We start from the raw sequence: 26,547 nt of genomic DNA, 5'->3' as shown, positions 1-26,547 counted from the left end.
AGTAAGTCTCCATGTTATGCTTAAATAGTCTGTAATTTCAAGCCTCCAAAAGATTGCTTTTTGCTGCACTTTTTGTCTTTTCAGACTTTTCTGGGAGTTCATGGATTTGTATTTTGATGATGTTCAAAAAGAAACTCTTCTTTCCTTCAAATTAAAGTAGGTGCTTTGCAAAATGAAGACTGCAATTCCTAACTCTTCTCTGATTAGCTAACTTTAGATTTTCTCCCTCAAATGGTAGTAATTATTAAAAATGAGAACATCATCACTGTAAAGCCAAAATAAATGGTTGGGGTAAGTGACCTGATTGTGTTAGGGGATCGAAATGTTCTTTGCAAGACTTCACTGCTAATAGCAACCAGCAGCATCTAGCAACTGCAGCACTCAGATTCAGTTGGGTCCCTGACACACCACACACTACCAAAACCTTTTTGGCAAGTAAGTAAGAGTTTATAACTGGGACAACTTGGGGCATTTAATCTCAAGTTTCTATTCCAAGGTGTCACAGAGAACATGGTATTAGCAGCACCTGTGGGGAAAAGTATTAAAGTATTACAACACAAGTATAATATTTTTTTCCTCCTTTCTTCCCCAAAAATTGAGAAAAAAAAACAAACCAATAAATGTCTCTTATAACAAAGGCTTTGCCTTGTTTCTTCGCCAGAAACATGAAGTACTGTAAGGTATATGAGATACATATCTGATGCAAAAATCAGTTCATTATCTACATGACTTTTTCTTGTCAAAGCTCAAATAAACCACAGGAATCATGAACCTTTAGTAGTTCATCTTTGCTAGTTCTTTAAATGGAGAGTGAAACTTTGCAGAAAAAAATAAAAGGTGCTTTACTACTGTTCAGAAGACATGGAAACTGATTACAATTAACCCCTGTGCTGCTTGTGTAGAAGAAAGGGTTTTAAAGCAGCAAAACATCTTTACCTCTATATATGTGCACATATATATCATCATCATCATCATCCCATAAATCAAGCCTTGTGGGCCAATTCAGCTGGGAATATTAATTACACAATTCAGCCAACTGTCCCTTCACTTTCCCAGGGAATAAGTAGAAGCTACTTTGTGATTTGCACTGTGCACAGCCAGCAAACTTCAAGTCCATTCTGGTGTTACAGATAGTGCTGACTCTAGCAGTGTCCTCTGTACTTAAAAACAACAATAATAATAATGCTAAGAACTAAATATTAGAACCTACTGTATAAGAAAAACACCCATTTTGAAGAATATCTGAATCAGGATCTGCTCAGGGATTTAACATTCCTCAGAAGTAAAAACTGCAAGTTCTGGGTAGCTATTAGAAATTAGCATGGAAGTTCCTGAAACATATAATGAAATTTTTCAAAACAGCTATTTACTAAAAGTCTAAACATACACCAATGACCAAGAATTTTTAAACAGGAAAAATATCTGGAAAACTACTAGGTAACTAATTAACTAGCTAAAATAAATAAGCAAAGCATTTTCAAAGTTAGAAACACTTTAAAATTGTTGATACTTGAAAAGTATCTGCTCTTTGATTACACTGAATTTTTAAGACAAACTGAAAGTATTTCCATTTTCTTTGCATCATGATAGCAATTTTTTCAGTCTCTCAAATTTGTTTCCATCTCTATTCGAAACCATAACAAGACTCATCTACTGTTGACTGAATCCATCTGATATACTCATACTCTCATTTTAGTTCAAATTTTCCTTTGACTTTTTGAGGGAAATATTCTTTCCCTGGTGCTAAAACTGAAGAAGCAAACTACAGCCAAAAAAGATTAATCCTTATTCTCCTCTTCATTTTTAAGCTCCATTGATTACTTTCAGATATTTTTTATTTTCAGGAAGTTGGTATTTCATTACTTGGTCATTTACAAGGTCATTTCTTCTCTTATTCAAGAGAAAAGTGAATTTATTTTGTGTTGAATCAATTTTATCTCAATATAATTATATCTTTAAGATCAGAGGCTATAATTGTTAAATTTAATAAATATGCATTTCTTTGTTCAGACTAACAATGTAACATAACAAATGAAAAGAACAGACTCCATGACATCTTAAGCAGTTGTTTCTTAATCTAAAAATAGAGATAGAATGCCATCTACTTGTTAGTTTCCTATATTGCTGGCAGTGGGAAAAAGAGCTAACACCCTTGGATTACTGCAGCCCTTAAGTAGATACTCTGCCTAATCATCTGTGTCCAGAGTTACATGGAAAATAAAGAGCAGCCATCAAATTAGCATGCACCTGATACGTTCAATGCATCAATTATACAACACAGCAGAGCCCTCTCCCTTTCCAAGGTACTGACCCCCAAATGCCAAACTCTGGAAATCAGTCCAGACTGTGAAGTAAGAAACAACCTCTGATGCCTGTTTGTTATTTAGAATCCAGATCCTGGCCAAGAACTTGTGTTATTGAGGTATGGAAATAATCAGAATAAACTAGAGTGACAGTCTTTGTTCTGCACAGCTCACCAGTCTCTGGAGATGATTTTACAAGAACAACTTTGTCCCTGAAGTTTCAGAAGGGGTGCAGCCAGCTGGACAGAGCAGCAAAGAGTTGTTATTCAAGTACAGGGCAGATAAACCACTAATTTGTTCCTGTTGTGGCAGGGCTTTCATCAAATAATAAAAAATGACAATGTATTCCAGAAAAATCTACAGAGATCCCTTAATAACCCATAAGCAGAAAGGATGATACACATAATACTTGTGAGCTTTGCCTGCTAAACCTAGGGAGTTCTTTACCAACTCTGCACTCATCATGCTCTTCATTTACAATTTAATTTACTAATAGAAAAACTCACTAACAATTACCAGTTTCAATGGAGAAGTCTGCTTCCTAATACTGAACTACTCCATGGTATCTAATGTATTTGGCAAAAAAAAAGGTATTGCCTTTTTTTTTTTCCCTAGCAAAGTAGTCAGAGTCATCTCAGAAATAAGTCAGTACTCAGTGAAGTAGTCATATCACTAGCTTTCCTACATTGCTCTCTCCAGGCATTAGTACTCCTTTTACAAACATTTATTTGAAAGCTCTATAAACCTTTTAGAAAACTTAACCATACACAAAGGGCTCAACAAACAAGTCTCCAGTGAGAAATTCCCTGCTTTACAAAATGGAGAAAGTGACTCTAAACCTGGGAATAACAAACATTATTCCCAGTCTTGCTCTTTGCTTTCTGGTTCCTGATCCTACTGGGCACAAAGGCTGCCCCCATCACTCTGAGGCCAAAATGGCTAAAAGCATAATTCAGTATAAACCAAAACTTTCAAGTGTCTCTTCATGGGGCTTAAAGACTGATACTTTGCAAAAACAGCCAGCTATTACACACAATATGGTTAGATAAGAATTTAGTCATAATAGTTCTGCTACTTAAGTGATGCACAAAGGTATTCTAAGATTTAAAAAGTATTTTTGAGATATCTAATTTCAGTATTTTTGAGTATTTTTTCCTCCCTCTTCTTTTAATTTTTGCATTGGTACAGGTCCAGGAGAGATCGAATACAAACTTAAAATACAAAATTCCCATTATTTAGTTCTGGTCTACTTACAGAAGTCACTCCATCTTTATTTTTCTAAAGTGGAATTGATTAGAATCACAATGAAGGTAATAAAACATGGGCACATTCTTAATACAGACCAAGGAATCATTCTAACTCTAGACACACAAGAACCCTTGAGCATGTTGGGCTTTGCCGTTACACGTGCTCCCTCTCCTGCCCACTTTCAGTACCTTTGAATGTTCTTAAATTAATTTTTGAGTTTATATAACTGAGCATAATCTCGTTATATATATGACATTTCCTCAGTTCTTCATATTCTAGATAGCCTGGCCATGCTGAGCAGTCATATTCAAAATAAAATTTCCATGATCAGGTTTCCAGAGTTTGCATTTACACCGGCTGGAAAAGAAGTCCAGAAGCACACACAGGCACCAAAAAAAAAAATAAAATAAAATTACCTTTGATAAATTACAAAGCAGCTGTAAAATAGGCTGGGCATGTTTTACCAGGTAGAGCTAGAGCTGTGAATTTCATAGATTGGTTTATTGCAGACAATCCATTCTCAAAGCATTTATTGTTTTCTGCAATCTCCAAAGCACACAACCTTGCTACGTAAAGGAAGTGGCCACTGCCTTGGAGGAAGGAGACCTTATGGAGAAGCAGCTGAGTTAGTTACTTTATATAATACTTTGAGAGTCTTTTTTTGCCTTTGCCTAGTTCTGCCACTCCCTCCTCAACCTAACCGTTCTAAAGAACTCAACCTCTTCCTGAAATACTGTGAGAACAACCAGCACAAATCAAATTCAAGAGCAATGACAGAAGCCTTCAAATCAATATAGGGAGGTGAGGAAGGATGAGAATTAACACTGCATGAGTTATTGCTGTATAATTCCCTACTGAGCTAAGTTAATGAAGTGGCAACCTGATTAAACCACATTTCTAGAGTCCTTACCTGTCCCAAGTGTGCTGAAAGAAATGGGAATACTTCTGAATCCATCAGACATTCAAACCTCATGACAAAACTACTGCAGGATGTCCCACTATGAAGTACAACCCTAATCCTGCTAGAAAGAAATCTCAAAGGCATTTCTACTCTTATTGAGCCTCAATATCCACGAGTTTTATGAATTTTTATGTAGAAAGAATATGAGAGTGCATCTAAGCAAGTAATTCTCTGCGCACTTCGTGCATGCAAAATGGAAGCATCTTTAATTTCTGCAGTTCCACCTAAGTAGGTCAGGTCAGGTCAGTACTAGCAATTAACATAAATGAACAAGAAGTTCATAAAAGCAATTTAATTTGAATTAACAATTTATCTGCTCCCAGACTTGGCTACAGTGAAGATGCTGTTACTTTTACTTATTAATATTTTTATTTATGTAACATCAATGTTACACAAGATGGATGTAAGCAAGCATAGTTCTATGAGAGAACTTTAGAATCAATGCCCCAAAGAGTTTATAATGCAAACAAACATAAAAATGTGTCAGGAAATCTGGCATATTGTTTTATTTTCCCAGATGAATCCCTGAAGCCCTCAATACTGAAACAGTACTTTTCTAGAGAATCTAACATCTATTTTGTATGTTAATAATGTGCAAGATATAAATACTACACATATTATGCATTATATTCTACCTGCTTATGCTATATGTATGATTCACATGATATTCAATATTATATTCAATACACAATTGCCAAGGGTATGGCTTTCTGAAGTGCTCTGTTTCTTTTTAGGTTACAACAGAGACTGAGGCCATGAGTGAAATCAAGCAGGAAAGTCTGAAACAGAACACAGTTCTCCCTGGCAATTTACAACAGCAGGTACTGCTCCTACTGCATCTGCCTCAAAAATGGTAGTAACATCACTCAGTAGCTATTACTGCACTTTAGAATTTTCAAGTCCTTTCCAAACAATAATTAATTAGTCTCACAACTCTTTCAGGCAGGTAATTAGCTTGATTTTATTTTTTAAAACTCTAACATGAAGAGGCTGAGTGACTTACCGTGAACTGGTGAAGGGACTGGGATTCAGTCTTGGTTCACTGTCATCTCCATGAGTTCCCTCTTTCTGGTCATCTCTCTTTTTCTTTGAGCTCTTCCTTTCCAGCTAACAGACACAAAGCAGTTTAAGAACACATAAAAGACAAGATGCCTCACAGTGTAACTTCATCCAGCTGCTGAGATGAATGAAATTGGATCAGTTTACAGATATGGGGTACAAAGTATTTTAGCTTTGTTTTAAGTCATATCACTGGAGTTTCAATCAGCAGTGGCTGAAGACATAACCCGGCACAATTAATACTAGTATTAACTACTCTAGCACCACCTCAGGGGACACAGACACCCATGGAAGTCCATTACATTAGATTACAACTGGTCTGACTGAAGGTTGCTGAAACTAAGATATTTTCTGTATGTTTTGGGAGGAAAAATAGCTATTTTCTGATGAGATTCCATTAAACTAGAAAATGTACCACCAGAATCTTTAGACAAACCACTAAAACCAGGCATTATCACCTGTGTTAACTCAATGCCCCTGCATGTTGCTGTATAAACTTGCAGAGGTTTTGGTTTAGATAAGCATTCATAAATCCCACACTCCTTTCCAAGGGATTTCAAGTCTCAGTAATAGTTTAGACAAGATATTCCTTTTGTGTTGTACCCAGGAAAACCTTCACAGATCCCTTATTTATTGCCTTCACACAGAAAATACCATATTTTGTCTTCAGTGATCAAATTCAGACATAACTTTGGGGAAAAAGAATAATTTTGGGAAAGAAAAAAAATTAAAAAGATGGAACTCTTTAGAGCTGAAATGGTGCTGCCTTCCCTATCCAGGCCAGAAAGCCAGGTTTAGCCTGAATCTTCTACATGGCAGCAGTTAGGAGTGTCTTGGTAAAAGACACAGAAAGCCTTGTCTCTCAACTGCTACAGTTACCTGTGTCGAATGATACACACAGGCTATTTTCACATATGAGCTCAAGCAATTATCCTCCCTGAAAAGCATTTAATTTGCACCATAATTTTTATTACCTCCAGTACATGGAGTGTCTAGATAGGTCACCTACTGGACTCTGGATTGATGGCACCTGATGTAGTGAGACACAAGCAAACCATGGCGATATAACAGTAAGTACAACCTGCACTTTAATTGGATGAATTACTATTTATTTCAATACTGTGCTCTGCAGCTGTGTGATTATAAAGCACTGATTGAGATGAGAAACTGCTGATTTATGTGGTGACTTTGTAATGTGGACTGAGATTAGCCCTCATTACAGATACAGCATTCTAGAGGTTCCCAAAGCTGCTCAAGCAAGCATAACAGATGCCAGCCTTCAGGATCATACCCAGTATCCACCATTATCATTTTGCTATAAAACAAAACATGCAGTGTTGGGCAGGATGGGGTCAAAATTAAGCTGTTTTTCTGTTTGGTCTGTATGTATTTTCACTCTGTGAAATCAGGAATCAAGTTGTCCACTTAGAAGTCACCACTACAAATCAAGCCACGTTATTTCTTTATCTCTTCCATCTCCCTCCATGTAAAAACTATCCTACTCGGTCTGCCTTTCACAAGAGGAAAATTATTTTTCCCCCTCACACATATACCTCCCACTACCACTTCCAGTCTTTTCAAGTGAGACAAACTAAACCTCACCATAAGTCCCTTTGACAATATCTGTCAATCTGGACCTTCGATCACCTGTGGAAAAGTTCTCCACATTCTGCTGAGAGAAGCAAGCTACTTCTTCACCCTCCTCATCTGGAAACCAACAGACTCTGGCACCCTGATTACTGGATGACATTCTCTTCCCTTTATTTTTGTGCCAAAAGACAGGCGAGAATTCACTGTGGTACCGCAGGGAATAAATATGGTAACAAGTGTGTTGGAAACTCATTCAATAAATCGTCATGTTTCAGCAACACTTGTCTTCCTGAGGGCTTATAGAATTGCCCATTCCATTGGCACTGAAATGTCATGTACCCATCATAATATCCTTGTTATCATCCTCCAAGTGCTTCCTATTCTTCATCTCAGTGGTTCTTAGTCAAGTAAGTGTTATATATGACCCCTGCATTACAGTTCTAACTCTTCCCTCAAACAGAGCATTAACTTACCTGATCACAATGAAATTTTCTTTCTCCATTTTCCTTCTGGGTTGCAACAACTTGGTCTAAACAATTCTATCTGTGAAAAAAAATTCTTTCAAGGGCAAATTCCCATTCTCATGCATATCACCTCAGCCTTAAAACAATCTGAGGGCGGGTGCCTAAATCACCCTGCCAAAATTCAAGGGCAAAACCAACGACAACCTTTTTGCTGTTCTTCTCACAGAGTCCACATCACAACTTGAAGCTTGCCAACAAATAACCCACACACAAGTGCCCCTCCACATATCTTTGTATCTCTTTTAAACCTCTTCAGCAGAAGACATGCATCCATTTGTATGTATATACATGGTAATACATCACCAGGCACCGAAACAATATGCAGCCCTTTGCAGGAGGGAAATACAGACCTGGGAAAACGAGTTCAGCCTTTGTCTCCAAGTGCAGAGAATACATAGGCATATGGTTTGAAAAGAACCTTCTTTTATACAATTCAGTGACTGGATGAGCCAGCTGGGGAATGCCTGAACGGAAAAGGCTTGCCCAGTAAACATTAAAAAATAAAAGAAACAATCAAAAAAACCCCCTCAGAAATAACCCTACAATCAAGCCAAAGATGGGAGCAAGTATTTGATAGGAATAAAGAGTCTGAGGCAGTACCAAAGATAGAAAAGAGTTCTCTGCAACAATTTAATAAACCTAACATTATTCCTGTAGGTATTTAATAACCTCACATCTTTTGGGGGAATATAAATTATTCAATGCTGAAGTGCCTTGTAATTTGATTTAAATGATGAATGGAAAAAATATTTTAATTGTAATATATATTTTGTATGCATCACACAGAATCATCAACCAGCTCAGTGAAACAGGCTCTCAGGAGGACGGTATGGCTCAGAAGATTGCTAATGGGACGTGGCGTCCTTCATCATTAAGATCATGAGTTGAATCCAGAACACGCTGGAAGCAACTGGAAATGGCTTCTCAATACGGCTAAAATTCAAAACGGAGTTATTAGTTACCTTCACCATGTCCTCTCCCTTTCTGCTCAGGAACATCCGTAACTCCTGGTACAGGAGCACGGAAAATTTTCAGCCCTTCTTGATGTATTTTTCCAAGGTTGGCCGTAGCACTGGGCTCGCTGCTTCAGCCTTTGCCACGTCCCCAGCACCACCCCCATCACGCACCCCCTTCCTGCTGCTTCCCCGGGCAAACCCCTTCACTTCTCCCTCACATCTCCTCACACACCTCCTGCCGCCTCTCACCGCGGCGGGCAGCGGGCGCCGTTCCGTCCCGCCAGCGCCGGCTGGAACCGGCTGCGGCCGGCCAGGACCTCCCCCAGACACCGAGCGGCTGCCCCAACAGGGCATCGGGCTTTCTGACGAAAATCAGCACTCCCCATTGGCATTCGCCTAAGGAAACCTCGACAGGTGCCGGGCGACGGCATCGCTTTCGCAATCCAGGCCTGGAAAATCTGCTCTTGGCTACGATCCTTTCACTCACCACACCGGCTCTTACTGTTCCCTCCACAAAACCGCGTCCACAAAATTCGCCACTTACTTTTCTCTGCAAAATACACGCTTGCCTGATCGCGAAAGGCCTTTTAGACTTACTGCTTAAAATACCCAAGGTATTGTAAGGCAACCTCTTAAAATTTAGTTTAATCAAAGCCATAATCACTAAAAAAGCGAGCGCCTTGTTGCTACAAAACCAAAGAACAAGAAACAGGCAGTCAAAAGCATGATATTAAACTGCACCGCAGTAAAATTTGTTTACGTGCAACAAACTCTTTTCCTAGAAGTAACTATTTTTAATCCTGTGAATTTCTGGTTTAAGTGCATTGGCTGCTCAGGCAATAGTCAGGACGCCTCATGGCAACTCCTCATCTTGCCAGAACTGGAGACCTGAACTGAGCACCCCAGAGAAAATGAAGGTCACATTTGTAGTTTTGCCTGCTGCATGTAAGTCCTCTGAAGGAGAAATTATCTGTAACTACCTTTGGAGTTCTTAGCACAAAGCATCTTCAATCTCCATTGGATTTTTGATGCACTATTGCAACATAAATAATAGTGGTTGGTTTGAGGTGGTTTGCGGGGTTTTTTCATGGTACCCATGATCACTTCTTACTAGTTTTACCTTTTTTGATCTCTCCATTCCCTTTTCATCTCCACTCTCAAAATCTGTAAAAAAACATCATAAAAGCAATCTCCACATAAAAATGTGTGGATAAACTAATGTCCTCGAGATAAATGCACAACACACACAAAAAGGGGCACAGCAGGGGAAATAACTTTTATTAGATTAATTGATAAAGGTGAAAAAAGTGTGTTGGGTCTCAGAGATATGGACATAAGGCAATTGACCTAACAAAAGTTGTATTTTACCCAAACATCTCACTCCCTTTTGTATCTTACACCATCACTGCTGCACTGAGGGCACTGTCCACTCCTAACACTCAGCAGTCAACCTACCTGTGTCAGACACATCAATGGAAAACTCTCAAAACCCAAACATTCCCATCTGTGTAAAGGAAGGAATTGCATACTTTGTGAGACCTTACAAAGACTTCTTTTAATAACTTTAAAACTCTTTGCCTATTTTATAACCATGCTGTTTAGAAATGCAGAAACAAATGGCCATTCAGGGGAAGACACACGGCTTGCCTGAGGCAAACTGTGATTAAATGACTAAAATCAAAGACTTTTAGTTAAAGAATGACTAAACTAGATGAGAGAAAGAGCTGGCACAGTTTAAAGCTAAGATTTTACAGAATTAGAATTATCACTGTTACAAGATATGCTCAGACAAGCTTATCAGAGCTCCTCCAGTGTTTGCCACTCAGATCTCTTGCAGGTTTTGCAGCTTTCAAAACAGCAATGTCTAAGAACCCCAGAGGCTTACAATGTGAATCAGACTGTGCCATCCCTCAAACTCTGCATCTGGACACTAGCAAGGAGACATTCAAACATCCAGCATCACTTCAAAAAGGCTGCACCAGCAATTTAGACAGAAGCCATGAGTTCTTTCAGATGATAAATGCAATCCATATATTTTTTTTCCTACGAAGAAATACATTTTTTTTCTTCACGGGACGTGCAACAAAGATAAAAAAGACTGAGAACACTCTCTGCTAAGAGTAAGGTTGACATAAGGTATATTTCTATAAAACTCCACAGTCATCTAATAATAAATAGAAGAAACAGAGAAGATGAAGCACAAATTTCAGAGAAATATACTGAAAGATTTACAAACATCATTAAAGCAACTTCATGCAAAACTTCTATTGAATGTTTCAACATATTTTAGAATAATTTTTTTCATTTGCAATACAGAAGTGTAGTTAAATTTACTGTCACAAATGCTTTGATCATGTGTGCTAACCAAGTTTTTAATGGGAAGAAAAGGCAACCTCTTTTTTCTTAATTACTGCACTACAAAATCATTCTGAAACACACTTTGACACTTTAATTTTCCAGTGAGGAGTACATACATGGAAAATCACTACAAAGGGCACAGCAGACCTTGTTTTCATTTAGACAACATATTCAGCATCAGACAGATCTATTATCTACATTTCTGCAGATCCACAAATCCCAAAGTTTGCTGCAGTTTTCCCTTGTTATAATTTTGAAGAACTACACAGACATTTTATACCACATGGTCAGAACCTGTACAAATTTACTACTACACTGTCATCAGAATCTTTATTCTAAATTGGCAAATGTGATTTCAGAGACATTGTGGCTTTCATTCTCACTTGCTTTCAATTCAAAGGTGTAACTTTAAAGAAAAAAAAAAATTACCTAGAGTTTGAGTACTGGAAACCTGGGAGTGACTTTTATTTAAGTATAGTTGGTACAAAAAAAAGACTAAGGAACTAGAAGAAACAGCGAAGAGTGAACAGGAGTAGTTTGAATATAAATAAGATTAAAACATAACAAATGTTTTTAATTATTTGCAAACTGCTTCAAGAGAGATTAGTTTTACTGCACAGATTTGTATAAGGCAGGAAGGCTTTGGGGTGAATATTGGGTTTGAGAGGATGAGTGAGTTGTAGAAAACCTGGTACCACTTCCAACCTGATTCCCTTGTGCTGCCTTGCACCTGCAGCCTGCAAAAGCAGAGCACATTTGGCTTTCTCTGTTCAGTTGACTTGGCTGTTGCAGTTTCCAAATGATTAATATCACCTTTTTACAGATACAAATAAATACATAAGCTGGAAAGAACTGGGGATTGAGAATCCTGAAATGTAATTAGCTACTACCATGCATTTTACCAACAAATATTAAAACTACACAGCAAAAAGAAATAACAAAACAGATTCGTGCAACATCATTGCTCAATAAAAATGATGTGTTTATAACCTCATTACTCACATTTTATAGTTGTGGATGCTGGAACACAGAGAAGTTGCTGTGCAAGGTCACACTGGCAGAGTTTGGAACAGAAATTAGACATCTCATTCCCTAGTCGTCTGCTCACTGTTTAGGAATTGCTTTTTTCTTTTCTTTCCTGTATTTTTTTTAAACAGATAGATCTCCACAGTAAACTTACAAAAAGGCCTTGTGTGACATACAGATAAGTATGGACTTCAAATAAACTGCAGCTCCTGAGCTTCATTTGCAACAATGGTTTGTTGATTTCAATAAACCATATGCAGAAATAATATCAATATTAACAGAAATGCTCTGGTCTCTCTGAACTCCATGATAAAAACTTCCATTATGATTAAATTTCACTCGCAATATTGGATTTGAACCTTTGTATGTCATAAACTGCCTCATCTGAAGTCCAACTGCTGCCAACAGAAATCTTTCCATTCACTCCAGTGAAGTCTGGATCCACTTCTGAGTGAAGGAGACTGGACAAGGCATAACAGCACATCTTTTCAGCTGGGTCTTCAGGAGGACTCCTTTGTTAATGATTCTTTTCCTTTCCAGTACGCCTCTGGAACATCAAGGGATGCCACTGGAGAAAGAAAGACAAAAGGAGAATGGGTGTTTACCTCAAACTACATCATAAACCAAAAAGCTGTTCTACAGAAGAAAACTTGGGTTGTTTTTATTTGTGTTTTTTATTCCCTCCAGAGTTTCCTCATCATCCCTATTTTTCCACAAGTAATGCCAGACTATTTTAAACTTAAACTCTACTAATTTGTTTGAGTAAAGATGGTTACATGATGTCCCTTTCAAAGCTCTAGGATTTATATGGTATAAAATGCATATGGCTGTGACTGCTTTACAGTCTTTACAAATGTGTGTGTCATTGGACTTGAACAGAGCTTTAATCAAAGAAGCATCAAGATGAGCCATGCCTGGGTTTGCACAGACTCAGGCTGTGCTCCCAAGTCATGTACATCTCCCACAGGCTCATGACTGATCTGAGGGAGAGCAGGAAGAAAACTGTTAAACTTTATCTTAATCCAGCTATGAGAGAAACTTGGCAAGTAAAACAACTAAAGCTGTCCATGAGACAATGAACTATACTCAAAATACATAATTTCTTTTAAAACAAACAGAATTCCTGGGTCTTCTCTCAGATCAATGCAACAAGAACTGACTCCACTGAAGTCTGTAAATTGTCACCAGATTTGTTGTCAGAAACCTGTCATGTCTTTAATTCTGTCCAATTCCATATTACAGAGACAATGAGATACAGATTTGGTTTTTTTAGTGAGACTAATTGTTATTCCTAAAACTGCAAGGAGTTATTCCTCATAGTTTTCATGAGAATCAGGCCGAGAATCAGGCCAAGACTCAGGTCAATGAAAACATTAGAGGCAGTGAATGCTGAAGTTTGTATCACAGAACTCAGACAACACACAAGCTATACCTATAGGCTTGGTGGGTTTTCTTCTATAATAAATCAGATTATGAAGCTGCCATTAGCCCTGTGGGAAATCCATGTCACCACCTGCAACAGCAGAATATCACCATAATAAACCAAAATCTCCAATTTGGCACAACCAGGAGATGCTTGTTGTGAGAAATGCCTGGCAAGCCAGTCAGTAGGGCTGCAGAAAGCCCAGTCCAGCCCCCCAACACCAAAGCAAAACACATGCACACTGCTTTTTGTGCTGACAAAACACACCACAGCGTGGCAGTTTTACCGTGGGCAGAGAGCAAGCTTGAACCACCAAAAATACCATCAGTCCTCTCAGGTTTTACTCCAACCTAGTCAGCAATCCCAGAGCAAAGAGGACCAATTAAGCAGTTTTTGATGACACTGGCAAACGTTTACAGTCCCATTTAGTGACAGAACTTGTGGGAGTGAAACTAAAGGAGGTGTCTGCAGAAAACCAAACTCGGGCCAAATTCCAGTCAAAGAGTAAGCACAGAGAGAGTTGTTTTTAGAGTGAAGAACAGCAAAACTTCTAAAGCAATACAGCAAATCTACATTGATCTTCTCAAACTACTTAAACCACAGATTATTCTCACAATAAAATGTGCAAGAAGCAGAGCATTTGCAATGAATCACTTTAACTACAGAATTACTTCCCAAATCATGCTGAGCTGATTTAAATTTATTTAACCTTTTCTCATTCTGCAAACTCTGGTCTTTGTCCTTGGCCACATTTGTGTGCATGTATGTGTTTTCTTGGCTGTTGTACAGAGATGGGGCCAGAGAGGTAATGGGCAACTTTGGTTATCCCTGACAGGTTTCACACAAAGGTTCACTTTTGGGACAACCTATCCTTCCTTCTAAATTTTCCTGTCATCAAAACAATAATGATCTACCTGCAAAAGAGCATTCCAACAACAAAAAAAAATGTTAGAAACACAGCAGGAAGATTTTAAAACAAACAAACAAACAAAAGAAATGCAGATTAGCTTGGAACCCTGCAAGCTGGCACAACAGTGGGTATAAATATTTGTGTTCAGCAAGTTTCACCATGCAGGCATGATTTAACAAAGCTATGCCTAGAAAGGTTTTTAGTCCACATAAGCTGGTATTTCTAAACCTGTAATTATCTTTGCTGAACTCACTCTGCATTGATTATTTTGTCTGGTGGTAACATGACTAGAAATGAATGAAACTTCTAGGATGTGGTCATGAGATTAGTTTTTCAAAAGCTAAATACCTGATCTTTTACACCCTGAGATGTTAATGGAGCTCAGAATGGTATCAGTACTTTCTGCTGCCAAATGGCACTGGGAACCGTGTGCCTATTTCAAAATAAATCTGATTTCTAATTTTGCTGCCCTTAGTCACATTTGGCAATACCTTACCCTGCAAATAGATCAATTCAAAGCCAGATGCTTAGTTACAAAGCAAGGTCCTTCACAGCACAAGTGTCACAGAATCAGAAACTTTCTTCCACTACTTTTATATTATTTCTTTGTCCTTGCAACACCTGAAGTTGTCCAGTGAGTGAAAGAACACAGCACCATAAAAGGAGAAGGGGATGTCAGCTGTCAGTCTGAGTATCTTGGACTTGTTTCTTTGCTTGCATGTACTGGGAATACTGTGTTACACTTCAGTTTTATTGGCAGATGTTTTATTTTGTATTCACAATGACCTAGATTGCCAGTTTGCAATCTGCCTGCAGAGCAGCTGAAACAGGGCTGCACGCTCCCAGAAGAAGACTCTGGGAATCATCTGGCAGGGACAAACAGTTCAGCACCATAAGCTCATGTCTCTTCTAATCCTTCCAGTTCCTACAGAACTAGGGAACAAAGTATTACTGCAATGGGCCTAAATTTAGGATTAAAAAAAAAAAATAATTAAAATGAAGCAGTCAAGGAAATAATGCTCACGCAGGCATGTGACATGGACTTGGACTTACTTTGAGAAACACAACACACCCAGCACTACCACAGATGAGGAATTTGCTTTCCTCTCAGGATCTGGCAAGCACGGGCATAGCTGCATAGACTGATACATGTTTGTACCTCAGAGGTGTTAGAAAGGAACCTCCAGTTTGAAAGTCAGTGGAATTACATCAAATGTTGATCTGCCCAGCTTTTTTTCACTTTTCACGCTGATGTTTTTCAAATTTGAACGACAATTTGGTGGCATTCACTGTTTGCTTCAGAACAAGGTTTTTTTTTAAAAAAAAAGTACTCTGCTGCCCAAATCCTTCTCTCACTCCAGGGCTTACAAAAGAAACCAATCTATTCTGTAACATGCTCCAGAACAGCACTGCCACCACCCCTGGCTCTGCACCAGAAATTCACAGTAATACCTTACATAAGCATTACTTTCATTAAGAGATTGATAAAGACAATGTCAAGTCCAAGAACAAACCTGACAATACAATTGCAGCATCATCCTATTATTAGCACCACAATCAGTCAAATGCTGAAAGATTCTAAAGGAATTTTGGGTCCAGTATTGTGTCAGCAATATCCCAGTGATGGCAATTCATGGTCACTTCAATCACACATTTAGGTATTTTGTTTCAAGGTAGTGCTTGCTCTCGTTCTTTTGTCCTTTTCTCTTGTCATTCACTCCAGCCTCCAAGTTGTTATTAAAAAAAAAAAACAACAAAACATATTTTCCTTCAAGTTCTCTTTTGAGAAAAAGAAAAAGGTAAAATACTGTGTCCACTGAACCAACAAGATGCTAAAATTTCCCAGTACATGTGCCTTGTTTAATTGATTACCTTCTCTAAAAGGTAAATGTGTACCACGCTTGGAAGTGGTTTCAGTGAGGAAAACCAGCACCTGTGCTGGAGTTTGCAGGGAAGTTTCAGCACAGGAACAGAGCAAGGCTCTGAGGCACCAGTCTGCTGCTCCTGATCAGGTATTGCCTTCGTGTGAGGAACAATTAAATGTATTAAAACTGGTATGAGAACTCTGACCAACATCTTTCTCTTGTATAAGGGAAAACACTGATTAAAAAATAGGCTGCCTGCATAAGCAGATAACCATAGAAATTAAACACTGATTTTTTGAATTCAAATTACTAGCAACACACACAACTAAGAACTTACACGTGGGGTTGTACTCACAAGGACTTTTCTTTTTCCTATTAACACTTTATATTTTACAGTTCACTGCATGGTATTTAGGCATAGTTGCAAACTGAATTAAAATTCTAGGAAAGACCAACATACAATAATACACGAAGAGAGAAGCTACATTTGAAACTAATCCTTCCTGACAGAAATGCACCTTACCTGCTCTTAAACACTTCCAGCAACAGGTATTTCCCAAAATGTCTTTCCTTCATAAAATGATGGAAATAAGATGCAGAAGAGACTTAGAGGGGGCCAGAAGCACAGATTGTCAGGCAGACATCAGCCAGGACTGCAACAGGGAAGAACCATCAGGGCAGGTGTGAGTGGAGCCACTCCAGAAGACCTCCTTCAGCTTTGACCTGCAGTAAAAGCCAGGCAAGAGTCTCTCCCTTCCCTCTGTCTCTTCCACTTCCGAATAAAACAAATGCCTCCTCAAAATCAGTAGGAGTTTCTTCAGATGATGTTATTGAGTAACTAAAACAAAACCAACTGAAAAAAAGCAAGGGCAAAGAAAGGTTAATACTGCCACACAGGAGAAAAGACACCATCAGTAGGTATAGTGAATTGTAGTTAATTAGCCAGCAATGAACAAATGTTCATTGCCTGCAAGCTCAATATCCAAATTATTTAATGAATTCTTATTTTCAGGCACACATAAACATGATCACAATCATGAATCCAAGAACTGTGTTTCATTATTAGGTCAACAATCTACATGAAAAGGGTCACTCCTGCTTTTGATGAAGTTGGCTTAGCCCTGCCCACTGGTTCCAGGCTATTTGCTTAAGTGAGATACCAAAATGCTTTGCATGACATTCCAGTTCTGTCAGAATCTCAAAACACTTTGTAATATTTATCTTCCAGTGCAGATGAGTGGGTGCAAGGGGAAAAAATTCACATTTCTAATAATATACACTGTCTCTTTCAATACACAGAAATGACACACCTGCACAAACTCATAGCTACACAAGTAACTAAGAAGCCTTGGATTTGCATTTGGACTGTGTCCTCTGGCAGTTCACAGTTCAGACAGAAACGTACCCACTTTCTTTCTGCTACACCTGAGCCATGATGTTCAGCTGGCTAATAATTGCTTCTTCTGTGGCTCATTTCCCTGATTGCTCTCATTTCCAAAGGCAGGAAAAAAAAAAGTCTTTCCTGATGGATAAAGTCTGTACTCAAGGGGGAGACAAAAGCTCCTGTGGCTACTTAATGACTTCACCTAACGACTGGCACAGTCACTAGTGAAAGCTCCAGAACCTCATCATCCCCAGTGATTGCTCTAATACTCAACTAGTAATTCAGGCTTCTTTTCGCTGTGTCTCTCTGGCACAAAAAAACAGATGAGATTAACAGCTCACTTGGCCTCTCTCTCACCAAACATCTCTCCCTCCAAGGGTGACCCACCACGTTCTGGAGAGGGTTGATCTTGTCAGCTGGAGAGAATCTGAGCAAAGCTATTACACACTTGTGAGACTGCTCCCTCTCCTGATGAAAGGGGCCTGCAAGAAGGTAAGACAGGACGTTCTGTTTCCTGTGTGCTGCTGGCTGACCATTCAAGCTGCCAATCTCTTCCTAAGGACACCACTGCAGCCCTACCCTGCTCATTATTTTTCTGAAATCTGTTGCAGTCTTCTCTGAGAAATCCTATCAGACCCAGGCACGTTTGCAGCTACGTGCACACCGGCTCTGTGAACACTGATGCAACTGCATGACTCTAGTTACTTCTTTTTCTGCAGTATCAAGACCAAGGAGGTTGACATGCCCAGAAACCAAACGTTCAGCACTTAGGGGACTCTGTAATTTCAGACATAAACAAATCAGGTAGTGTGTCACAGGTCAGAGAGAGGGATGACGTTATCTTCAGTATCAACACCCAAAGAGACAGTGAGTTGGGATTTCATACAATCATAGAAAGCCAGGCTGGAAGGGACCTCACGGACTATCTGGTCCAACCTTTTCCTCTTAGGGATAAAACCATAAAAAATCCAAGCCAAACTTCTTAGAAGACCAAAGGGATCCAGCCTCTGGATCCAAATTATCCTCTGTAGATTTTGATGACAAAACTGGGTGCCTTCTGTCAACAGGCAGAGATGGAAAAGAGGCAACAGATTAGGCAAAGCATAGCTTATTACCTTTCAAAAGATTCCTTTTTACACTGTTTCTATTAGATTTTGAACTTCATATTAGATGTTGAACTCTTGGAAGATTTGTTCTAAATATTTGTAATCTTAAAGCTGCATGTTCAGTGAAAAGTCAAAAGCTGAAGAGCTACATTGTGACCTATGGATTTAAATAAAAACAAAATACCTTACTGGAGACTCCAGAGTCAAAGCTTCTAATGTCCACCTACCCCTGCACATGCTGAGCTGGGAAAATCTGTCTCTTTTACCTTTGACAGAGAAAGTAACCATGTCCTGGCACAGCTTCCCAAGACTACCATTAAAGAAAAGAGGGGTGAAACAGCCACCACCAGATCATTTCTACACAGAAATTACTACTGCTGCCCAGGGTACTCAACTGCTCACCCAGCTACACTGTGCAAACACACCTATGCAATATGCATAGGCACATGTTGGGCTTTTCAAACTCTAATATATGCACCAGCAAAGTGGATTTTAGAGGTCAGTTTGCCCACCTTGTTAAAGGAGCTCAGACATTTTCAGTAGGTATCTCGTATTTCCACAATTCTTCACCAGACTGTCTTGCCCTTGTTTTCTAAATCACTCCTTTAAATTAAAATAGCAAGACTGCAAGGCAAAAATATCATTAACAGACAATATAATGTCCCAAAAGGAAATGAGTACAAATTGCAAATAATGAACAGAAATAGGAAAATCTTGCTAGGGTTATATTTTCTCTTGCCATATACTGTCTTTTATCATGGCCCTAGATGTTAGAGATCAGCCAACTCAGGAAAGATGAAAGGCCTGCTGGGGTTTTCCCTGCTTCAAACACTTCAAAACATGGAATTCATCCAGTAAATTATTGAAAGCTGCATCATCCACTGGAACTGCATCTACCTCTCACAGTGCACGTGCAGTTTACAAATAATGCTGTGTATCTGCTGTGTCTGGAAAATCCCTTTGGCAAGAACTCAGGTAGAGGATGTGCTAGGGCCAGGGTACTTGCAGGGGACCAGCTGTAAGAGAAGTCTGGCTATTTGCAGTTGCATGTTGTGATACAAAAACATCTTGAACATCTGATGCTAATTTTGTCTTCAAAAGTACAAATGCCCTCGAAAACATCACAATGTAAGGGAACAAAATGGCTACTCAAAAATAAGATGACTAAAGAGGAAATATTATCATTTATACCCTAAGGGAATAAAATTTACTCAATAACTTCCTCTTTGTCCAACCTCTAAACCACTTTGTGCTAGAAACATTCTTTCCAGCAACAGGAAGAAAATAGGAATTTAACTAGACTTCATTCAAAAATGAAGTGGGAAAAAATCATAACCTTTGCTCTTTTTAAACAAACTAATAAGGGTGAAATTCTTAATAAGGAACAACTAATGCAAGGCAATCTCTATCTTGTTCATATTCCAGGTATCCAGTTTTTACCACTTGCATTATTTGATGGTTTTGCCAGAGGAGGTATCACCACAGTCCAAAGCAAGGTAGCTACACCAGAAGTGTTTCCAGCAACTGGAGTACAGGATTAGTGGGTGTTCAACAGCAAACACCTGCAAAAGTCCCCAGCAGTCTCCTCAAAAGTCAAATGTCTAGTTTAGAAATGGACACGGAAGGCAAAAAAAAGAACAAGAAAGCCTTTGGAGAGAGAGGAAACATACAGAAAGGAGAACAGGAAGTGGAGAACTGCAGGACAAGGAAGAGAAAAAAGGGACCACGTAAGATTAAAGAGATGTAAAGAGTACTAGAGGGAAAAGTTTTGACCTAGCAAAAGGACAACACACATAACACAGGGCTTGATTAAGCACTGCAGTAAGTTAGCCACAACCACCCCAGGAGCAATATATGGACTAATAAATTGGGAACACTGACAGTCTGAACAGGATTATTAATTATGACTCCTTTGGTTGAGCATCTCAGCCCCATAAACACATCTGGCTCCCTCAGTGTCTGTTCTAGTGATAGATGCCATTCCTACAGCAGTCAGAGGTGCAAAAATGAACATGGAGCAGTGTATTACCAAACAGTCTGGAGGAAGGAACTGAAAGATGAAAGAAAGTGTGGATACAAATCCAGAAACCCAAAGAAGAGGCAAAGTTCCACAACGGAAGAGGTAACTCAGAAGGGTGTTATTCTACATGGCCTCATGATTAGAGCATGATGTTCATGCTCATTGCCTTGCAACATTTCTTGGGGAATCTGGGAGGTGAAATGTGGCTGGGTGACTTATTGTCACAGTCCTAGGCTTGGGGCATGCTGTAAGAATTCTGATAGATTGAAAAAAAGAATCAGTGTTAGGTAGAAGCAAAGACGTTCTCCTTATTTTTGTTCTCCCTCTCAATGCACCTGTCTGGAAAAAAAAAAACAACACTAGTGACACAGTTTCCAACTCAAACAGCTCCTTAGATTACATCCTTACCTCATCTAGGCAGAAGGAGCAATTCCTGGGCCTAAATCCCAGGTTTTTCAGATTTTCATACCAATTACCAGAGCAGGACATTTGAGTGTACACAAATTGTTCCATAATCAAATATTTCTTGTTACATTGAGGCAGTAGCAGGAAAACCACCACTATTTTGGGCCTAGTAAGTAGAACACTTGCTCAGGACAACAGCATTTTATCCCTGATTCAGCTGCAACTTCCAGAGCATGTCTGTGAGCAACCTGAGCCCAAAACCATTGGCTTCTGTCTGCACTGACCAGTGTGCACTTAAGTACCAGTGTGGATTTTGTCTTACACTGCTGTGGCATGAGTTGTAGACAAACCATAAATGAACTTAAAGAAAAAACTCCCTTAAAAGACAAGTTCTGAGCCCTCACATCAGCAATTTTCTTTTCAAAGTGCTAGTGTGGTCAAACAACCCAGCACATTGTCATCTTTCAGCTCCACTATGGCTCGGGGAAATGAGTTAAGGATTTCCAATGTCTGCTGTGTGGTAGAAATTTTATTATCAATATAAGGTGTTCTATAGAAAATATGTGTTTCCAAAGAAGGGTGAAATGGAGGCGAATCTTGTGAAAAGTTTTGTCTCTCAAAATGCATTAAAAAACTCTTCCAAACTTTCCTAAAGAAAATCCTCAACTCCAGAGATGGGTTTGAGGAGGGAAAAAAAAAGTGGTAATGTCAAAAAGTAGCATAAAGACTGAAAGATACAGTACCAAGGAAACATAATTTGATGGGATTGCAGGTCATTCCTGCTGCCATTGAGAAAGGAATTAGGGTGTGGGGGACTGCTTAATGCTCCATCATGTGGAACATAAGTCAATAAAATTTTAGTTATTCAAGAAAATGCTATTGTGAAGTCTCCTTGCTTGACTTTGGCCCTGCTGTTCTGTATGTAAGGTTTGAATTACTTCACTGGGAACATTTTCTGTTTACTTTCCTTATCTAAGCAATTTTTTTACAATTCATGCAACACAGTGTTATGACATCAATATTAATAGTAACACATAGTCACATAAGATGACTTTTTATGTTTCATAACCATGCATGGAAGTGTTCAGAACCTGCATTAAATATTATTACTATTATGCATTCAATGACACACAACCTTTCATAAACCCTGGGCAAAGTAAGGGAAAACAGATGGTAAGTCAATAACATCAGAACACACAAAGAACTAAAAGACACTAAGTCTAACCTTAAAAATATGGAGGATATGAATTAGGGCTGAGTTACTGCTGGTTGCTTTTGAGATGAAAACTGCAACCTAGTTAAACCCTTTTTCCCATGACCTTGTCTTTTTGCCACAATTGTTAGAAAAAAGTACTTGCAATCAATAGTTTTCTTAAAAACCAGCAAGTCCAGCCTAAAATTGAACCTGGTCACTGCTGTTGTCCAGCAAAATGCAGTTTGTTTTTGAAGTCTAGAGAGGTTGTTACCCAGCCCCAATCCACTCCTCCCCTTCCATGAGAATGCTGAGTAGACAACACACTGTCAGACAAAATTTACACATGCAATGGAAAGGGGAGAAAATGCATCCAACAAACTTTTACATTGGTCCAAATACAAAATTATGATACAGTGGCTAAGATCTTATCACACATCATACATTTTTCCCTCAATGAACAAAGAATTTCCATAGTAACTCCCACTGGGATTCCTACTATTCCATCTGTCATTGAACAAGTGGCCTGTAGGATGGTGAGAACTGCTGACAAAGCAAACTGCTTTAAGTCTTTTTTTAAGCAGTTTAACACATCAAAACAAGGAAAATAGAATGGGACTACTAGAGATGTTCATCTCTTTGTGCATCCCCATGACTAACCTACGAGCCCTTGGATTAAGGCACTACAGGCAGAATACTGCCCTTGTCTCTGTGGGAGCTTTAAGTTACTAAATAAGCAAGTGACACGACTTAGATAAGGTACCAGAGTAAAATAAAAACAAGCTGTTGCCAAAACTAACACAAAAATTAACTCCTAACTCTCAAATGCTAGGGGCTTTCAAATGGACATGGAGAAAATCAAGCATTTGGGTCCAGTTTTTTAATAAAATCTGTCATGCAGAGGAATGGAAACATCTCTAAATTACACCTATTTTTCACCTATGATGATATCTTCAGTAGCTCAAATATTATCAGTTTTAAATGGGAGTAAACATTGACTAACAGTGGAAAACAACTGAAAAAATATAGAAAGAGCAAGGGTTGAGTCACACTGATCTTAAAATTTACATAGTTTATATAAATGTGTATATATATATATATTTTTATATATATATATATATATATAATATGCTGCCAGAAGGAAACCAGAAGATGCAGTAGTTTGGAAACCATCCTAGAATTTGGGTAATCCACCCCCAACAGATTCCTGTGCACTTGGTGGCAAAGGGAGGGGTTTTCTCTCTCAAGCCTCAATATAAATTATTATACATTTCTTCCAACTTCCAGTAATGCTGTGAGGATTAACAGAGCAAGGATTGTTGATAACTGAGGAAGAAAGAGAATGGAAACCATATAAAATTCCAGATTAATAAACAGCCAGGTCAATTAAGTGCAAGTTAACAATATCAGGAAGGAGGAGGTAGTCTGTATTATCTGCAGGTGGGAAAAAGGATTCAAGTAAGAGAAGAGCCAAAAGGACACTAGAGCAGCACTCCATCCTTGCACTGCACACTTCCTGCCTAAGGGTGAGGTGAAGTGGATGGTTACCAGCACCTGGGAGCCACACAGGAATGCAAAGACAAGCTCTACACTCAGTTGTGCTCCAAAGCTCCCCTTGCCCTTGTCACCTCATCTTGCTTTTGAAGAAGGGCCACGTTTCTGAGAGCAGGACTACGGAAGTTATCACCAGAGATTCCCAGCTGCCATGCAGCTTGAACAGTCCTTTGCCATTCTAAAGCAGATTCAAGAAAAGACAACCAAAAAAGGAGCACTTTGCACAGGCTTTGCACAGCCACAGCTCTGCGGGACCGCAGAGTTTGCAGGGCAGGAGGCAGCAAATCACACCAATGCCAGTGACATGGTGACATTTCATTTCTCATCAAGGTTTCCCCTCTAAGGTGGAGCCCAGGCTTTTCTCACAGTCTAGTTTTGGGCACCACTCTGTCCACAGAGTCTTTGAAGAAATAACTGAGGTCAAAGCCAGCAGAGGTCCAGGGAGGGCAGCTGACCCCCAAAAGCACCGCGGCACTGGTTTGGTGGCAGCCTCTAGGTCAGAGCTTGCACAGATGCAGTGCCATGGTGTGGGGGTAAAGGAAGCTCATCAGTGAATGAAAGATAAAACATGGACATCAGCCAGATGCAAATCCAAAAAGCCAAAACCCAGAAGCATTCACTGGAAATCTGTGCACAATATTTAGTAATAGGTACGTGGTACATGTTGTACAAGATTTTTATAGAGTTTGGTTATGGCTTGTACCTGAATCAGTCTTTAAAGTAGGAACACCACTCTTGCCCAGAAAGAACAACTAACCCTTAACACCAAGTAAATCAGAATATGACAACGAACTGGAAAGACCAATATTTTTGCATGTCAAAATTAATAAATATCATATTTTGTGCTCACACATTAAAAAAAATGCAAGGTCACTTTCAGCAGATCCAATGAACACGATCATACTCCACGTTGAGTTTTAACATCATCTAAAGCCATCTGGTATGGAAACTCAAGCTCAGCAGATGCATTTAGAAAACAGAGCACTCATTTTTATTGTGCACTAAAATTAGATTTAAAGTGTGCTCAAAAGCATAACTAAAACAGATTGTCCCTTCTAGCATTTATGTTGCAGACATCAGTGAGGCCTTCATTTGTTGATTCTGTGTTCTTTAGACTGCTTACTACCCCTGTCAAAATATTAACTGAGAAACTTTTCCTTCTGATAAATATAACTCCAAATTATTGTCTAAATGTTTGCTTTATGCTTGTTAGTTGTTCAAATTTTCTTAAGAAATTATACTTGTTACCCCCAAAGTTTGTGCTCTGTGAAAAGTCATTTAACTAGAAGAGCAAAGCATTACTGTTTTCTCTATTAACTACATTAATTCTTACTCTTCCAAGCAAAATAATTACATAAGAAAAAAATGCAGATAAAAATAAACATGTTTACTTCCCTTGGTATTAAAAAGCCACAGATAAGGGAAAGTGATAACACCATACCCAGCACCCTACAAAAGTAACAAGTTCAACTGGAACTTGTCATTGTGCAGCCCTATTTTTTGAGTTTCAATATGACTGGTTTTTGCTTCTAGAGACTGGAAACGGGCTAACTTCAACATCAAAAAAAAAACCCCAACAATCACAATCATCCTCAAACTAGTGGCATATTTGGTCTAGCATACAAGGTACAGTAATTTAGGAAGTGAAAATAAGTCTTGGTGCCTTGTCAGAAGATTTTGGGAAGACAAAAAGTTCTATGATGGTTTTCGGTCTCTGATCAGAGTCTGAAAATCGGTATGGACAGTAATGTGTTATTTATCTGCTGAAGAGACAAACTTAAAGAAGCATTCTCAAAACTGGCTGCCTTTTCCACAACTCAGAAGTTACCTGCAAGAGACTTTGAAGTGTTTTAAGAGCCCTAGGCTTTTTTGTTTGGTTGGTCCAGTAGCTTTTCCCAAAATCTACCCATATCCCGTTCTAATTTTCAAGTGTTTGCACAGACTATTTCCCATCACCATTGACTTTCCTGTCATGTCTGCTGTACCATGCTTAGGGCCCAGAGACTTACAGCTTCAAAGGGCTTTGAAATCTTCCTCAAGGTTATGGCACTTTGCTCCACCCCTGCTTCTGCATCTACCCGTTCCCTCCACACATACCTCACTCATGACTTGGAGGGGAAAAAAAAGCAGAGGAGCTCCATGACTCCAGAGTCTTCTTTCTCTCCCACATCTTCTATCACGAGTGGAATATTGCCAGCAGATCCCAGCTTTATCTGACCAGGAGAGGATTTCCCCATGCCTGAGCTGCCACACTGTGAGCCCTTTCCCTTTATGCCCTCCCTAAATTCCAGCTCTCAACTTCAGAACCCTTTAATGCAGTAGCCAAGCTATTATCCACAGCTTGTAATTCACACTTGCTATAAAGCATGATATGATGCTCTCAATGAAGGGCTACATATAAAAACAAATAAAAGATGCATGAGTTGGACTGTATGTCAGCAGCATTCCTCCTTGGAAACACATTTTTATATTGATGGCCTGGAAAACGTATAACACTAGTCTCATTTCACTTCCTTTCCTGTTAAATTCCTTGGATGTGACAGATTCATGCAGTGGCTTTCAAGACTATTGCTGTTGTTGGCACATAAACCAGTTTGATTCTGAGACCAAAACATTGCATGCTTTGGGATTTTCTTTTGTTTGCCAAGAATGGAAATATAATT

Source organism: Apus apus, chromosome 8 (genome assembly GCF_020740795.1).
Source record: "Apus apus isolate bApuApu2 chromosome 8, bApuApu2.pri.cur, whole genome shotgun sequence".
Classification (NCBI taxonomy): domain Eukaryota; kingdom Metazoa; phylum Chordata; class Aves; order Apodiformes; family Apodidae; genus Apus; species Apus apus.
Note: the sequence above shows the minus strand (reverse complement) of the source record.